The 18,707-nt window shown below is 42.6% G+C and overlaps 1 long non-coding RNA gene across 2 annotated transcripts; it reads left to right on the top strand.

Annotated features, from left to right (window-relative positions):
• The first annotated feature begins 128 nt into the window (after window positions 1-128).
• LOC132667685 (uncharacterized) lies at window positions 129-17,907 on the top strand. Of its 2 annotated transcripts, none has more exons than XR_009605301.3 (3): window positions 129-5,115; window positions 7,184-7,245; window positions 7,390-17,907. It is a non-coding gene; the product is annotated as an uncharacterized LOC132667685 (long non-coding RNA). The 2 variants fall into 2 exon arrangements; XR_009605306.3 differs by having other exon boundaries at window positions 8,431-17,907.
• Window positions 17,908-18,707: the final 800 nt, after the last annotated feature.

Genomic DNA, 18,707 nt, shown 5'->3' on the forward strand with positions numbered 1-18,707 from the left:
GGAGACAGAGTGGAGAGGCGGGGCCAGAGCACGAAGGAGGGGCCCCGGGGGGCGGGGAGACCAGGAGTGGGCCAGGCAGCGGGATAGGGCGGGAAGGCGGGACTGGGGCGGGGAAACTGGGCCTTGGGAAGGGAGGCGGAGCCAGGGAGGGGATGCCAGGCGTGGACTGGGCAGCGGGATAGAGCGGGGAAGCCGGGCGTGGGCGGGGCAGTGGGGGCTAGGGCGGGGAGTAGGAGGCAGGGTGGGGAAGCGGGAGGCGGGGAAAAGAGAGGGCGGGGGGCGGGGCCAGGATGCGGCCTGGGGGGCTGAGGACCAGGACCTGAGCGGGAAGGCAGGACCCCTAGTGCCGAACCGGGCGTTGGCTGGTAGGCAAGCCTAGGACCGGAAGGCAGGAAGAGGCCGGTTCCAAGGACGCTCGGCCTTAAGGGCATGGAAGTCTGTGGTCCTGACAACGGCCCACAGGTTTGTGAGGAACTTGAGTCCAAAGGTTACGTTCTTTCGATTCGGCACCACCTTCCGCGATTATTCTTCCTGTTTTTGCAGTGTTCTGGGGTTGCAGAGCTTTTCCTGAGGCCACAACCCAGCCACAATCCTAACCTTACCCTGTTAGACTTCACCATCAAGGCGTCTGGAAGCCTGAGAGTTTAGAACGCGAAGAGCCTTAAAGGCCTTCTCTAATCCCTGCATTTCTATTCGAGGAAGCTAAAGCTTCAGTGGTGAAATGGTTTGTGTAGACAGCCGTTATCGAATTGACTTGGCCGAGACTACTTTATCTTTGGAGGAAAAACAACTTGTGTTATCTTTTCAGCAATTAAATATCACATAGCGATTTCTTAAGCAACCTCTCATCGTGTGATCCGCCCTCTTTCCTCCCTGACCACATCACCTATTACTGGGCATTTCTCCTATATTGATGTTTATTTTCTCCTCTTAGAATGTAAGCTCCGTCTGCCTGAAGTCTGGCACTTGGTTGGTATTTGTTGAGTGAAAGAATGCCTGATTATGCTAGCATTAAGCAATATTTTAGAGAGAAAAAAAAGATGCTCTACAAACGAGAGAGGAATTATTAACAGGATCATTTTATTTACATTAATAAATGCCTTAGCTCTGAGACTTCTGAAACTTCAATGAACATATGAACCACTTGTGGATCTTGTTAAAATGCAGGTTGATTTAACTGGTCTGATTCAGCTGGGTCTGGAGATTTCTGCATTTGTAACAGAATACACAGAGAATGCCCGGGACCTCTGACTCTGAGACCATACTTTGAATAGGAATGCTTCAGCTCCATCTAGACCAAGTTTGGGGGAATATTTTGCTTGGTATTTATGATGCCCGCTGTCTTAGTCTGTTTGGGCTGCTTTAACAAAAAACCACAGACTGAATAGCTTATAAGCAACAGAATTTTACTTCTCACATTATGGAGGCTTGACGTCAAAGATCAAAGTGCCAGCATTATCAGGCACTCTTCTGGGTTAGAGACTTCTAGTTGTGCCCTCCCATGTTGGGAGAGGGAGAGAACTCTCTGGAGCCTCATTTATAAGGGTGCTAATCCCATTCATGATGTTTCCATCGTGACTTAGGCACCTCCCAAAGGCCACATCTCCTAATACCATCCCCTTTGGGAGTTAGAATTTCCACATCTGAATTTTGGCGGGGGCGGGGTGGGGGGCGCAGACATTCAAACATTAGCACTACTATATGAAAGGCACCTAGTCATTGCAAGCATGCAAGGATGAATAAGAACTGATCTTTGCTGTGTAGGGGTTTATGGAGTAGGACAAAACATAATCCAGTTCAGTAACTATTTTTTAGTAGCCATCACTGGTTGGGCTATCCATGAAATGGACCCAGCAGGGGAGATTGGCATGCAAAACACGCTGTTGTGTGCTCTTGGGATCAACCTCTGTGAAAGGGAGAGGGAGGAAACAGGATTGAGCAGAGGGAGAGATTGATCTGTGATGTCATCCTAACAAAGGCTTCAAGGGACCTCTGGGAGCTGGGATGGCCTTTGAGAGGGAAGGATCATGAGTTGATATGAGTGGCTAGGCCTTCACTCCCAACATTGATTGGTCGTTGGATACACACCACCCCTGGAAGGAGACGTGATTTGAGCTTGTCCATTTCTTTAACTGAGGCATTATCCAAAGAGGGCTGACAGTTAAAGGGTTTTGCCAGCACTACTCCCAGCAGCAAGGAGGGATGGGGCTAAGTCTTCTGTTCCTAAAGGGGGATATGATCAGAGCTTCAAAGTCAGCATCCACCATAGTACCTATCCTTCTGAGGCACCTTGCTAGCCGCTTGGAGACTAAAGACGTTTATTAATTCACTAAATATTATTGAGTGCCATTATGTCTATGCAACCCTGTTATGCACCAGGGTACAGACCTGAATAAGACCGATATGCCCCCCGCCCATGGTGCTTACAGTCTATGAGCGATTAAACAAGCATTGATCAAACTATCACATAACTAAGTACTAAAATTGTGGTCATCCTTATCAAGGAGACCAGTGGATTTACAGGTGAGTAAACAGAAACTTAGTTTAGACTAAGTTTGAAGGAAATTCTCTCTTAAGGAAGTTATAATCATGACCTGCAAGATAAGAGGGAATTCATTTGGACAAAACTGGGGCATGGGGACTCACAGGCTAGTATGAGAGGTAAGAGGATGATCAGTAAAATATATTTTAAAACCCAGTATATAAATCTTACATAGCCACACAGAAAGCAAATGAGCAGTGCCAGTTTCCTTGGTAAAAATCTTGTGCCTATCCAAGTATATCCTTGAACATCCAAGTATATGTTGGTCCCCACTATGTCCTCTGGTGAGTTTTTAAAGCCAAAAAACAAAACAAAAGAAAACAAACCCAATGTAGGGTAAGGGGTGAATAAGTCCAAAGCCAAGTGTGAACTGAAGTGGCACTCAGAAGCTAAGGCTGCATTTTATAGGTCAAAACAGGAAATTAATAGCCCAAATAAAATAATTTAAGATGCTAGAACTATGATGTAATGAGAACAGAGAGTGAGTGTGCAGCACAAGCTATGCACTTTGGGCTCCTGGCAGGCATTGTGTATTTCCTTCCTTTTTCCTCTAGAGCAGAAAGGTCTGCCAGTTTCCCTTTAAAGGCCACAAACTTTCCAATTATTCTATGAACTATTCTATTCTATTTCCAATTCTAATTATTCTAGGAACTATGGCTAACACTTCCCCACCCTCTCGTACTTTACCATTGCCTCTATCCTGCCCCTTACCTACGTTTTCACCACGGCACTTATTACCATCCGTATGTGTGTAAATATATATATCTCCAGATATATAAGTACTGAAATGGTGGTAATCATTACCAAAGAGAGCAACGAGGTTATTAGAGCATAGATTCTCTCTCTCTTCCACTAGAAAGTAAGCTCCTTATTTTCTTCACTGCTATACCTTGAGAAGCACCTATCACTATACAAATATTTATCGAATAAATATATGAATGACAAAGCAAGCTTGTGAATAGATGTGGGATTAGAACAGATACAGTTAAATGTATGGTTGATTAAGCTATAATTGGGTCACTGATGAGAATTTAGACCATTTGTTCTTGCCCAGAACACAGCCCCCTTCCAAGGAAGGCTGTCATGCTACATCTAATCCTATCATATCAACCCCTGACTCAAAGGCAATTGTCCATAGACTGCAAAGTCTTTTAGTAGATAGCTTGTCCTGAAGCATTGTCTAAGAGACGCCATATGTAAGATGGTGACTGTGGCAGAAATTGTTCACTAGCTGAGTGCTAATAACGTTTCTCAGGATCCTTCTACCTTTCTGTCTTCTCACAGAGGCTATAAAACTCAATACTCACCTTCCCAACCTTCATGGCAGCTACGTGTAGTCACGTGACACGGTTCTGGTCAATAAGACGTAAGCAGAAGCCTGTGTGTGTGCATGTGAGCATGTGGTGGATGCGAAAGGGGAACTTGCTAGCCTTGACCCTTCTCCAGTCTTCCTGCCTGAACTGTAGACTCATGATACAGTAGTCCTGCAACCGCGAAGCAACATGATTGAGGATAAAAAAGCCAACAGCTAAAAATGGAAGAATAAAAAGAAAGCCTGAGGAGTCAATGTTAGCATCAAGCGGCTGGACCAATGTCTGCAACCACCAACCTCTGGACTCTTGTTTTAGGAAAAAAATAACAAAACCCTATTGATTTAAGGTACTTCCAGTTTGGTTTTCTGTTAGTTGACCTGAAATTTTTTTCGCACTCCTTGTTAGGACACCCTAAATAAATTCTCATTCAGAGAGCTGGAATGTAAATCACAAGAATGGATGGGGTTAAGTGGGAAAGAAAAAAAAAAAAAAGAGAGAGCGAGAGAGAAGCAACTGGGACACCTGGGTGGCTCAGCGGGTTAAGCGTCTGACTCTTGGTCTCGGCTCAGGTCATGATCTCATGGTTGGTGAGGTCAAGCCCTGAGTCAGGCTCTTTGCCAACAGCGTGGAGACTGCTTAGGATTCTCTCTCTCTCCCAGTCTCCCTGTCCCTCCCTGTTCCCCGCATGCTCCCTCTCTCTCTCTCTCAAAATAAATAAATAAATTTTTTTTAAAAAAAAGGAAAGAAAGAAAGAAAAGGAAAAAAAAAGAAAAAGAAAGCAGCCAACTCAAGGACAGAAAGTAGAACTTTAAACAATTTTTTAAAAATGCTTATTTTTGAGAGACAGAGTGCAAGCAGGGAGGGACAGAGAGAGAGAGCGAGACACGGAATCCAAAGCAGGCTCCAGGCTCTGAGCTGTCAGCACAGAGCCCGACGCGGGGCTCAAACTCACGAACTGTGAGATCATGACCTGAGCTGAAGTCAGCCACTTGACTGAGCCACCCAGGCGCCGCAGGAAGTAGAACTTCAGCATACGAAGCAAAGGTGATCTGTCATTGAGGGGGAACAGGAGGCCCCAGTGTTGGGGCTGTAACAGTCTCCAGAAGCTTGCTGGCCCTGCTGTGTACCCTGACCAGTGCTCCTTCCCTGTGGCCCCTGACCAGTGCTCCTTCCCTGTGGCCCCTGAGGACCGGCGCACTGGTGACTGTTTCCTCTTCTGACTTTCTGGCACATCTTCATCCAAATCCCTGGTCACTAAAGGTAACCTGAGTGTCTCTGTCCGTGGCAACTAAAAAAAGCTCACTTAACCTAATTTCTAGCCATTGTGGTCAGTCTCTTAAAGAACAGCTACCATATTCTTTCAGAAACCGTTTCTCAATGTCAGACAAAACACCGAGCTGCTGGATGACTACTGCTGAAAAAAACCCAAGCGACGTAAAGAAGCTGCAGTTTGTCCCCAGGGCCTCTGACTTCCTCTTTCAGTGCTTCTGCCTCTCTGAGTGCTTCCTCTCACCACACGAATGTCCAGTGCCCTCTTGCTGCTTTTTACTCTTTTATTTTTTTTATTTTTTGAGACAGAGAGGGCTCAAGTGAACGAGGGGCAGAGACAGAGAGAGAGAAAGAGAGAGAAGTGGGGCTCATCCGAAGCGGGGCGCGTGTTTCACCCAAAGCAGGGCTCAAGGTCACCTGCTGTGGGACTTGAACTCCCGAACTATGAGATCATGACCTGAGCCAAAGTCAGATGCTTAACGACTCCCCATCTTGCTGCTTTTTAGATACCAAGAGTTCTCCTACATTGAGAGTACCTAGAACTGCCCTGGCTCACGAGGCTTCAGCTTAAGGCTTCTCTGTACCTTGATCTTTAACCAACATTTAGGTAAACTGTTTTATAATATGCAGGCACATGCTCTTAGCTGGCTTTGAGTAAAGATGGATAAACAGCTTATAGACATCAGCATTTGGTAACTATTCTAGCGTTGGTACCCTTAGGTATTTTAGCATTATAACATTCCCTAACTAGCAAAACAATGGATTTGCAAGACTGTTGTCTTTTTCTTGAGTCAACATATCATCAGATGTTTTTTAAGAGAGACTGTACAGTGCAATGTGCCCAGTGTGAAGTGTCTTGACACGGGGCTACCTGGCTTCAATGCATCCGTCACCGTTAATTAGCCATGTGACCATGGGCAAGTTGCTTCACCTCTCTGTGCCTCAGTGTTGTTACCTGTAAAGTGGAAATAGAATAGAGTGTACCACACAGAATTATTGTGAAGGTTAAACGAGATCATTATGAACAGTGCTTAGCCCCATGCCTGACAGGTAAGTAGATAAACATTAGCTGTGTATTATTATATGCCAGATACCCTCTGCCATAGGGATGTAAAGAAGAATAAGGTATAATTACTTCTTGGAAGGGACTTACTCTATGAGACAGAGGATTGTAAACAAAAATCGTGTTACAGATTTGTCTTGTCATAAAAGTTCCTGTTAGCGGTGTGGGAACACAGCAGGGATGTTCTGTTCAAAGAGCAATCCGGAAATTCCTTCCGAGAGGAGGGGACCTTTGAACTAAACCTTGAATCCAGTTTCTAGTCTCACCTGGGGGTCCTAGCCACCACCGACTAGTGGTGAAGAAAATAAAATAGAAAACTTTATCAACGTGTGGGGGCCAAAATGGGCCGCTTTGGCATGAAAATTATTTTTGAGTTAAAAAGCAATGAAACGCCTCGGGCGCCCGGGTGGCTCAGTTGGTTACGTGTCTTGATATGAGCTCAGGTCACGATCTCACTGTTCATGAGATGGACCCCCACGTCGGACTCTGTGCTGACAGCGTGGAGCCTGAGCCTGCGGGAGATTCTCTCCTCTCTCTGACCCAACCCCACCCTGCTCTCTCTCAAAATAAATATTAACCAAAACAATATGAAAAGCCAGGAGATTCGGGAACCGCTCTTTGCTTCCCCACAAGTGCCTACTCGAAGTGAGATGGACCTGCTCCAGGAAGACAGTTCTCCCCGTAGATAATGATGTCATGACATGAGCTAGATTGGCAGACAGGAAGGAACCTCGCAAGGCCTGTTTGATCAAACTCCTCTGTGGCCCAGTTGCTTCTGAGAAGCTGAGCAAACATCTGTTTCCCAACATTTGCTCTTTATCATCTTCCCGTGAATTGAATTCTTTCCCTTTGAAGACCCCTACCCACTTCTCCTTAGTTCAGAATGACATCCATACCTCATCCTGCCTGACTGTCTTTGGAATGTCTATGTCTGTGTGGATTCCTCATATGCCTTAAATTAAAATTAATTTTCTCCTGTTAATCTTCTCATGTCAGCTTGATTCTTAGTCTGGCTGGAAGGACCTTGAAGGGGACAAGAAATTCTTTCTTCCCAACAGGTATGTACTTTTCCTATCAACTAAAATAAAATGACTGTGTCTTTCATTGATTGCAGTGAACAGTTCAACGTACATTTCAATGGTTGCAAATAATAAATCTGTTAGCATCATCAGCTTGCATTTCCCCTGTTTTTGCCTTTATAGGTCCTGTACCTACAGACCCCCAAATTCTGCACCTCCCCTATACCCCATTCCTTACTCATTCACATCAGGTGTAAGTACATCAGCAGGTTGGTAGAAGATCATAACACGAATTTGCTTTTTTCTAAATTGAGATAGAGTTGATATATGCTGTCTATCAATTATATCAGTTACAGGTTAATCAACTTTATGTTACAGGTATACAGCATAATGATTCCATATTTGTATATATTGTGAAATAATCACCACAATAAATCTAGCTAGTATCTGTCAGCATACCGAGTCACAGGTTTTTTTCCTTGTAAGAACCTTGAAGATTTACCCTCTCAGCAACTTTTGAATACAGTATTATTAACTATAGTCACTGTGCTGTATATTACATCCCCATGACATTTATTTTATAGCTGGAAGTTTGTACTTTGACTCCCTCCACTCATTTCACTCCTTCTGCCCACCCACCCCCTGCGACTACCAATCTGTTTTCTGCATCTACAAAGAAGCTTGTTTATTAAAATTAAAATATAATGAAGCCAACACTAACCCTTAGGCTACAAGTGGGAGGAACAGTTTAATCATGACCTAACTGGAGACAATAGAATAGTTTTAAAAAATTGCATCAATCTGAGAGGAACAGTAATGATGGAAACAGAAAAAACTGCAGAGTCCTGAGAGGCAAAATGGTTCAGTGTGTCCCCAGCAGAGCCCCAGAGAGAATGTCCATTCCTGGTTATGCTCACATTCAGCCCCTTTGCCAGAGAATACAGGGGTGGGAAAGCAGACTGCCTGGGTTCAAACTCCAGTCCCGTGTAGTAGCCCCGTGATCCTGGGGAAGTTATTATACCTCTGTGTGCCTCACTTTCCTCCTCAGGGAAATGTGGATAATAGTGATACTCACCTCAACAAGGGCAGATGTGAGAGTTGAGCGAATACATGAGAGGGTAGCACAGGGCCTGGTCCTGAGAGGGCACATGAGAAATTACGGTCCACCTTTCTTTTCCCGGCATCAACTAGTTACCGTTTCCTCCTCTTTTCTCTGGCCCGCAGTCCCAGGGCACCCAGGCGTTGGCGTGTGATGCAGGCAGAACTAGGCCTTCCTGTGGCCATTTTGGGGGTACTTGGCACTGAGCAGGCTGAGAAAGGAGGTAAGGACTGGCCCAAAACGGAATTCCCAGAAGCAGGCCTGGGAGAGTAAGAGATCTGACGACCTAGCCACGCCTCTGGGAAGCAAAAAGGCAAATTAGGAAAATCCGCTTCAGGAAGAGGACAGTTGGTGTCCAGCACAGTTTTTGTACACGTTCTAGGCACAGCGCCTCAGGAAAACTGGAAATCAGAGGAGACATTCAGGAGGTGAATGGGCCCCATGTCTGACTGAGCGAGGATGAAGACAAAGCCCTTGTTGGCAGGGCTCAACCTCACGGGAAACAAGATTTCGAACTTCTCTCTTATTAGTGCCTCAAAATTTTCGGCAACTCCCTAGTTTCATTACAAAATGGCGACCGTAATGATGACTGTATTAAATTTATTTTTATATTTCTTTTAGGGAAAGGGATGAAAATTCAGAAAGAATAATCTGTTGATGGTAAAAATTGTTCTCATCTTCTCTGTGGAAGAATTGCGGGGGTTTTAAATCAGAGCCCAGAAGTTTAAACAGCTACTAGCAATGAATTTCCTTTTTAGAAAGTGTTACATTGTAATCATTACGTCATTATCACTTCAAAAGGTTTGTTCTTTCAACTTTGTGGTTTAAAATGTGTGTGTTAATTTGTCAGCAGTGAAAAGGAGCTGGGGAGTTCGCTGAACTGTAATTGTGGTTTTTAGCGAGAATACTCGGGAGAATCCTCGCATTGCTTGAGTCCGAATGAACGTCAGCAGACTCTTCTCTTTTCAATGTATGAGCCTGAAACACAAAAGAGACTGGGCATATGATCCATTTTTAAGTGATGAAGATTTGGATTTAAAAAATCTGTAAACCCAGTCCCTTTTTCAGGTTAGGGAACAAGAAGGAGAAAAAGGCCAGAAGACGTTTTAAGAGTCTAGACTTGCCAATAGCTACCTGTGGCTACCGAGCACTTTTAATGTGCTCGGATTCAGGCACGAATTCTGGATACGGACGACTCAGTACAAAAGGAAAAAGTAAAACATATCATTAATATTTTAAACGTACAGATCACACGCTGAATGATCATGCCTGGAATATAGCGAGTTAAAAAAGGGTTCTCAAAATTAACTATACCTGTTTCTTGGGGCACCTGGGTGGCTCGGTCGGTTAAATGTCCGACTCTTATTTAGGTTCAGGTCATGATCTCACTAGTGAGTTCCTGAATTCGAGCCCTTTGTTGGACTCCACACTGACAATGCAGAGCCCGCTTGGGATTCTCTCTTTCTCCCTCTCTCTCTGCCCCTCCCCCATTCTCTCTCTCTCTCTCAAAATAAATAAATAAACTTAAAAAAATTTACACCTGTTTACTTACACCTTTTCATACTTATTTAAGTATGAAAATTTAAAATCACACACACACACACACACACACACACACACACACACACGGCTCACACTAAAATCTACCTGACTAGCAGCACCTGGGTGATTCAGTTGGTTAAGCGTCTGACTCTTGGTTTGGGCTCAGGTCACGATCTAAGGGTCGGTCCCTGAGATTGAGCCCTGCATCCAGCTCTGTGCTGACATTGCAGATCCTGCTTGGGGTTCTCTCTCTCTCTCCCATTCCCTCTGCCCCTCCTCTCTCTCTCTCTCTCTCTCTCTCTCTCTCTCTCTCTTTCTCTCTCTCTCAAAATAAATAAAAATAAAACTTAAAAAAAAGAAAAAGAAAAAATCTACCAGACTAAACACGAAAGTCCTTTATTTCTGTCATTTTCTTTGCATATGTGTGGACACCACGCTGGTCTCAGGCTCTTCTGCTTGGATCCTGCTATCTGCAACTCTTTCCTCACTTCCTCACTTTCTGCTTGCTGCTGAGATCTTCCTCAGTCAGCATTTCCCTGCTAGAGACTGACAATGACTCCATCCTGCTAAGTGTAAGGTTTCAGGTCTTCTGCCTGGTCATCCTTTGCATTACCAATAAGCTTTGAAATTAACTCTTGTTGTAGTCCAAACAATAGAATTTGTTGGAAAGGATACCAGGGCATTTCAGGAGGTCCAAAGACTGGGCCTTGGGAAAGGAGGCAGGGATAAGGAGAGCACCATGGGCTAATTCAGGAGAGTTATTTCATTGCTGTCCTGTTCCCACGCTCGTGGTTAAAAAGGCTACCGGTTGGCCTCTGATTTTTACCTATGAGGCTGTTTCAGCTACTGGTAGAATGACACTTGTCACATTCTGATTCTAAAGTGGAGATGTCCAGCTCGGGGGCCCTGGTCTAATACTGTATCTAATATTCCTTTAATTTTTCACATTGCAGTTGGCCTGAGCATACAGGCTGTCTCAATACTCACTGACTGATATCACAGTAGTAACAGGAAATTGTTGTTTGCTTTACCTTTTAGAAAACACTTGTAAATAGCCGTTATATTCCTGAATTCTCACAACTGCAAGCTGTTTATTATCATTCTGTAGACATACCAACAGAAGTGCAGATCAACGAACTGACTTTCCCGAGGTCCCAAGCCAGGTGATTTGGTTGGCTCATCCTGAAGGCTGGGCTCTTGGCCACATGTCTGGGACCCTTTCCACCCTTGCATGCTTCTTGCTACTCTCTTTCCTCAGGAAAACCCCCTTGGCTCTGACCTTGCAGAAAGCGTGTCAGAAGTTGTCAGACATCATCTGCTTTTTATCAAAGGTACTTTGGATGTGGGAGGAGGAAAGTGGTGAGCTGTACTAAATAGATGAGTCATTGTCTCAAGATTGAGGAAGCCAAGATTTGTATCTTGGGGACTTTTCAGGAGGATGGTGAGTTTCTTGACATTAAAAACAAACAAGTGAAGGAAAAGAGGAAAACAGACTTCAGGTTTTTATTTTCCCTTTTTCCTTTTGATGCACATTCTTCTTATTACATTTCTCACCTGCACATTTCTTACTGATCTTAACAATTTCTGTTAAAAATGCCCGGTGTTGTTGTAATTTACTTACTTTCTATAGCATTATAGAAATTGACATTAATTGACAACCTCTGGAGAGGTGTTTGTACATATGCTTTACAAAGCAGTCTTTCTTTCTTTTTCTTTCTTTCTTTCTTTCTTTCTTTCTTTCTTTTAATTTGAGAGAGAGAGAGAGAGAGAGAGAGAGAGAGAGGAAGCATGCACCTGCTGGGGAGAGAAGCAGTGGGAGAGAGAGAGAGAGAGAGAGAGAGAGAGAGAGAGAGAGAGAGAATGTTAAGCAGCCTCCACGTTCAGCCTGATTTCACGACCCTGGGATTATGACCTGAGCCGCAATCAAGAGTCAGATGCTCAACCGACTGAGCCACTCAGGTGCCCCACAAGGCAGTCTTTCAACTCTTTTCCTACTAACATTCAGGTCTGCGCTTAATTGAACAAGCCTCGCTGAGGTTTATCACATTTTTCTTCCTTTTCTGCTTGGCTGTTCTGATTCTTCTCAAATACTCCACCCATTTGCAAGAAAGCATTCTGGTCGGTGTCCTTATCCTGGCCAGGAAGGAAAGAACAATGAATCTTCTCAGCAGGAGACACTTGTGGATGAGTCACAGTCATAGCGTAACTTTTTTCTGCGCATGTATTCTCCTTAAACATTCTCTTGCCAGCCTTTAAAAGTTTTGGGGGATATTTAGTATTATCTGTGAGAATCTGGAGAACTAGTTAGTATTAAGGTCTTGTTGGATAGAAGCTCGATAGGAGCAGTAGATAGAGGCAGCGTCTCAACTCCTTGAAGGGAACAACAGAGATAAGCTGGAAGCAAGGAGAGTGATAAATAGATTACACATTACAAGCCAGAGGACACAACATCCTGACCCTGTGGCTTCTAAGACCTTCAGCCTGACAGACCTAGAGTCACTCTCTAGAGACCTAGAGAGTGCATATACACTCTCCTCTTCCACCTCTGCCCCAGGGTTACACCTAGACTCATTATATACATTGGCATTGCAGGCACAGTCACCCCTCCCCCCACATTGAGGAAGGCTGCCGTGATGGTTCTGGTACAAACGTTCTAGAGTCAAAAACTCCCCCTCCCAACCTGTGGCAGGAGTCTCCCAAATGGTTGGAAGCAGCCTCTGTTAGAGACCACCCCACTGTCCCATCTCCTTACAGCCCAGAGAGACCCAATAATATCCAATCCCAAAACACCTGTTCCACCTGGAACCTACTTGTTCTCCCACCATGAGAGTGCACTTTCGTTTTAATAAACTGCTTTGTGCTACTTTCCTTCTGCCTGGGTTTATTCAAGTGCAGATCCCCACGTAAGTCTCGTGGGAAATACAAGGGCCAAGACCTCCATTCACACAGTGCAGACCTCACCCCTGACATTCTGAACCGTTATTTTACTTGGTTGCTTGCTGTAGTGGGATGAATTAAGTTCCGTATTGGGAAACCAGAGTAATTGGACGATGAATGTTATGTTCGAGTATAGTTTTATGAAGGTTTCTAGGCTCTTTAAAATATCCAATTTTGCCTCCTTCTGGAAGAGAACTATAATATTTTTACTTCAAAAAACTTTTAGGGGCATCTGGGTGGTTCAGTGGGTTGAGCATCTGACTCTGGATTTCAGCCCAGGTCATGACCCCATGGTTCATGAGATTGAGCCCCGAATCGGGCTCTGTGCTGACAACAATGGAGCATGCTTGGGATTCTCTCTTGTCCTCTCTCTCTGCCCTCCCCTGCTCGCTCTCTATCTCTCTCTCAAAATAAATAAAAATAAACTTAAAATATTTTAATGAATTGTACACAAAGAAAAGCATACATAAGAAAATATTATTCATTTTCAAAACCTGAGTATACTAAGTAACCACCACCCAGAAGAAACAGAACATTATAGCACCCTAGAATTCTTCCTATTGCTCCCTGCCTGAAAGAGAAAGGAAAAAAAAAAAGGTTTAGAAATGAGCTTAGAAACGGTAGCTTCCAAGATATGCAAGGCTGTATCATTATAGAGTAAGTCTTTGGTTAAAAATGGTGTTCACTTCCCCTGATTCACTTATCTTTCAGATGTTTTAGGTATCTTGGAATTTCTAAATGCTCAATCTTGGAATCACTTGTTATTATCAGCCTTAATCTTAAAATGTCAGCTACAGATTGTCACTGTAAAGTCTAGCCACCTCTGTTCCTTGGCAGTTACTAAGTCTCCTATGCCAAACCCCTTCATGAAGTCTCTGGGTCTCAATTTTCCCTCTCTTTAGCCAAGACGAACCACTGTCCCGACTTGGGACGCCAGAGATGAGTTGCCTGTGTTTGTACTTCACATGAATGGAATTGGATTGTATGTACTCTTTTGTGTCTAGGTTCTTTCACTAACCATCAATCATTTTATAAGCCCACTTCGGATCCTCTGTCCCTCTCTGTCTCCCTGCCCCTCACCGTGCATGCTCACTCTCTCTCTCAAAAATGAATAAGCATTTAAGAAAAAAAAGTTTTTTGATTTTTTTTCAGTACATTCTCATGTAGAAAGCCTAAAATGTACAAAGATGCATAAAGAACCAAAAAAATAATATGCATAATCTCACCATCTATAGAGAACTACTATTAATTAAGACTTTCAGGTATTTTTTCCAATCCTCTTTGTATGAATTTTTTTTTAAAGATTATTTATTTTGAGACAGAGAAAGTGTGCAAGTGGGGGAGGGGCAGAGAGAAAAGGGGACAGAGGGTCTGAAGTGGGTTCTGCACTGACAGCAGAGAGCCCGATGTGAGGCTCAAATCCCTGAAGTCAGATGCCTAACCTGAGCCACCCAGGCACCTGTATGAAATGTTTTACAAATTTACATAGCGAGGATGAGCTGAGTAGTCAACTTTGAATTTTTCCTTCTTTGGGCTTAATATTGTATTTTAACATTTTCTTTTTCATTAAATATTCTTCATAAATATCATTTTTTTTGGAGCAGCAGGCAAAAGTCTATTGGAGTATAAGATTAGAAAGGAAGAATAGTAGGAAAGCTCTCATTGCAGAGAGGGGACATTCGGAAGTGAATGCCCCATGAATATCATATTTAAAAACTGGATATTCTCATTTCATAAATGAACCATCACGTACTTACTCATTCTTCTGAGGGAATCTTTACATTTTTAATTGCCAAACAGTTAGTTTTTTAATACATAAATCTTTTCCTGCACTTCTGATTACAGGGAGGTATCTAGATGTAATGTTACCTGCCAAACCATCTGAATGCCTTAGGTGTGCTCGATAATTATTTCCCAAAATATTTCAGGAGTATTATACCAGTTTATATTCCTAGTAGCAACGTATGAAAGCGTCTCTGCTGTGTATCCTTATTAGCATTGCTTCTTGTGTCACCAAGAAAGGTTTCTGGGGGCACATGGGGGGCTTGCTCAGCTAAGCGTCCAACTCTGGGTTTTGGCTCAGGTCATGATCTCACGGTTTGTGAGTTTGAGCCCTGCGTTGGGTTCTGTGCTGATAGCGCAGAGTCTGCTTGGGATTCTCTCTCCCTCTCTCTGTGTCCCTCCCCTACTCACGCTCTCTCTCTCTCTCTCACACGCTCTTTCTCTCAGAGTAAATATATAAACTTTAAATTAATAAACTTTAAATATATAAACTTTAAAAAAAATAAAAAAGAGGGGCACCTGGGTGTGTCAGTCGATTGAGCAACCAACTCTTGATTTTGGCTCCGGTCATGATCTCAGTTTGTGAGTTCTAGCCCCATGTCAGGCTGTGTGCTGACAGTGTGGCACCTGCTTGGGATTCTCTCTCTCTCTGCTTCTCTCTGTCCCTCCCCTACTCACGCTCTCTCTCCCTCTCTCAAAATAAATAAAGTTAAAAAGTTTAAGAAAAAACATTTAAAAAAAGAAAAAAAGGAAAGGTTTCTGGTTTAATGGGAAAAAAAGTTGAATCCGATCAACCTTCAAGTGAGGTTGAATATTGTCTCACATGTGTTCTTGCCATCTGTATTTTTTCCATTGCAAAATCAATTCATTTCCTTTGTCCCGTTGCATGATTTGTTAACCGTGATTTATCTGTTTGTATTATTTCTCACTACTTCATCTCAGAAAGGAGGGGGTTTCTGTCTCCACTTAGAGACTGGGGGGAAGGGTTTGGCCTAGGAGACAATGAGTAACTCCCCAGGGACAGAGGTGGCTAAACTTCAAAGTGACAATCTTTGAAGTGGTTGTCAGTGGTTGACATTGAAAGACTAAGACTGGTAATAACAAGTGATTCTAAGATTGGGCATTGAAAAATTCCAAGATATCCGAGAGAAGTGATATCCTTCCTTCCCTCCTCCCTCTCTCCCTCCCTCCCTCCTTCTTTCCCTCTCTCCCTCTCTCTTCCTTCCTTTTTCCCTTCCTTCCTATATATACTTATTATGTGCAAATTACTGTTCTGGCTGCTAGGGATAAAGCAAATAAAACAAAGTACATGCCCCCATGGAACGTTCTTTCTAAAATGAGGTTGATTGAAGTATCATTTACATGCTGTAAAATCTGCCATTTTCAGGAGTACAGTTCTATGATTTTGACGAACCTATAAAATTATGTAACTGCCACGACAATCCAGGTATAGTATATTTTCCATCACCAAAATCAAAAGCCCCTTTATACTCATACCCTCTATCCACCCCTAGCCCTTCATAAGCACTGATCTGGTTTTTGTCTCTATAATTTAGCCTCTTCCTGAATGCCATATAAATGCAATCATTTACTATGTAGCATTTTGTGTCTGGCTTTTTTTCACGTAGCATAATGCTTTTGAGATTCATCCATGTTGTTGCATCCATCAGGCATTTGTTCTTTTTATTCCTGAGTAGGATTCCATTTCATGGATGCACAAGACATTTATCTGTTCACCGTTTGATGGTCATTTATGTTGTTTCTAGTTTGGGTTTATTATGGCTAAAGCTGCTGGAAACATTCACTGACAGGTTATTTTGTGTGCACGCAGGTTTTAGTTTCTTTTGGGTAAGTACCTAAGAATGGGAGCATGAGGACATACAGCATTTGTTTAACTTTATAAGAAACTGCCAAACTAGTTTTCAAGTTGGCCAAACTCTTTTGCATTCCCACTAGTGGTAAATGAGAGTTCCTTTCTTTGTTTGTTTAATTTTACTGTAACCATTCTAATAGGTGTGTGAGCTTATATTTTATTGGAAAGCACCAATCTTTTGCCCAGTTCATCAGTGTGGTATTTCTCAATCTCCCATATTTCTTCTTAGATTGGAAGAGATGGAATCAGTCCATCGGGTTATGACAAATAGAGGACCCCAATCATTCTGATTGATGGTTCTCATTGTGGATTCTCTTCTGTGAAATTTAGGCAGAACTTTGCTGTTCACAAACACTTAGGGTTGGGTATGCTATGTTTTAGGAGGGCATACTCATGCACTGAGCTGGGGAAGTAGGTGAGAAAAGCCTCTTAGTATGTTTCTGCTGATAACCAAAGGGCCTAGGGAATCCCTGAGAAAAGCTTTGTTCTAGGGTGACTAATCAGGATGCATTGCTGGTGAGGAGACTAGAAACCAGGAGACAGTTTAGGAGGGTGCGTGGGAATCCAGTCCTGAGCGAACAGAGATCAGAACTAGGTTGTAGTATTGGTAAAGGCTGAATATGACTAAAACCAAACCAAACCACAACAACAAAAAACGCACAAAAAAATGATTAGGGATGGATATGATAAAAGGATAATCCAAATTAGTAGCTGAATATTGGTGTGAGGGCAAATAAATGAATTGGAGTGCTTGGAGTTTTACATTTAAGTGATAAGGGGAAGGATCCCAATAGCAAAGTGGAATAGCATTTCACAAAGTCTCCGTCTTGCTAAATCCAATGGTCAGGCAGTTCTCCAGATGCATTTTACTGACTTCTCAGCAAAATAGACATGCGCCAATGGACACATCAGATGCTTTTTTTGTTCTTTTCTTAACCTTAGGATACTCCTCCCTCTTAAATCTTCTGTAACATTGCCTGCTCCTTTGCTTCTCCTTTGTTGGTTCCTCCTCATCCCCTCCACTTCTCAAGTTTTGTGTCCTTAGCCTGAACCTTTTCCTTGGCCTTGACTTGCATATTTACTTACTGAATACCTCTGCTCTGGTGTTTAGTAGGTACCTCAAACTTAGCATATCCACTGCCAGTCTCCTGGTCTTCATAATCCCATACCCATGTCTCCTACACTTGTCCTCTTTTATTCCAAATGCTCAGGCCCCAAATCATGAGATCAGTCTTGACTTCTCTTCCTCTCAGATCTACGTCATACTCATTAGTATATGTTTTTGGCTTTCCCTTCAAAATATGCTCATACCCTGACCATTTCTATCTGCTTCTATTGCTACCATCATGGGCTGAGTCACCAACTCTAGAAGCTTTATTTTTCTCACCTGTAGAAAGGGTATAATAATTACTAATGATGATGATAATAATAATAATAATAATATCTTTTTCATAGAATTGCATGAAGAATAAATGAGATAACCCCTGTAGTATAGTATAGCATCTTGTACCTAGTAAATTAAAGTTATTTATTATTTCTATCACTGATAGAAAGAGGTATTCCTTATCAAAAAAAGCTATGTAAAGTTACATTTCAAAAAGATTTTCCCTATTCCATAGTCCCAAAGTTGGATCTATTATTTTTTAGTTGCTCCTTTTAAGGATGTGACTGTTTATTCTGTAATTGTGGTTTGTTTAAGGGGAAGTTGCACAACGTACTTTATTTGTGCTGACCATTTAAGAAATTTCTAAGTTGTTACGAGGAGTCAAACATTATATCTGAATAACCTAAAGTATGGCTTAAAAACAGGAATTTCTGGGCGTTGAGAAGAGTTAGCATGTTTCTGAATTGTTGAGCTGTTCTTTTTGTTTAGAATAGAATAAGAAATTCTTTGGGTTGGCACCCCATTCCTCTGATTTCAGACACTAGAACACGCAATATTTCTTGTCTCCCTTGCCTCTAAATTGAGGCCTCTAATCCTTGCACTGCATGATCCTTTATTAAAAATTAGAGAATTATTTTGTTATCTTTTATTTGATAGAAAGACCTATATAGGGAGAACTTTTTTTTTAATTAGCTATTGTTATCAAGAAAGAGAGACTATAAATGCTCTTATTCAAACTTCCTTAACCATTTCATTTCAGAAGATATGAGGTGTAGAGTTTGGAAAGATGTCCAACATAAATTTTCTGTTAGCTACTAAAAAAGTCTTCATTGACTTATTCTAGGATATAGAGTATGTTTCTCGTCATGATTTAAAAAAAAAAA

This window comes from Panthera onca, chromosome B2, assembly GCF_046562875.1.
Source record: "Panthera onca isolate mPanOnc1 chromosome B2, mPanOnc1 haplotype 2, whole genome shotgun sequence".
Classification (NCBI taxonomy): Eukaryota; Metazoa; Chordata; class Mammalia; order Carnivora; family Felidae; genus Panthera; species Panthera onca.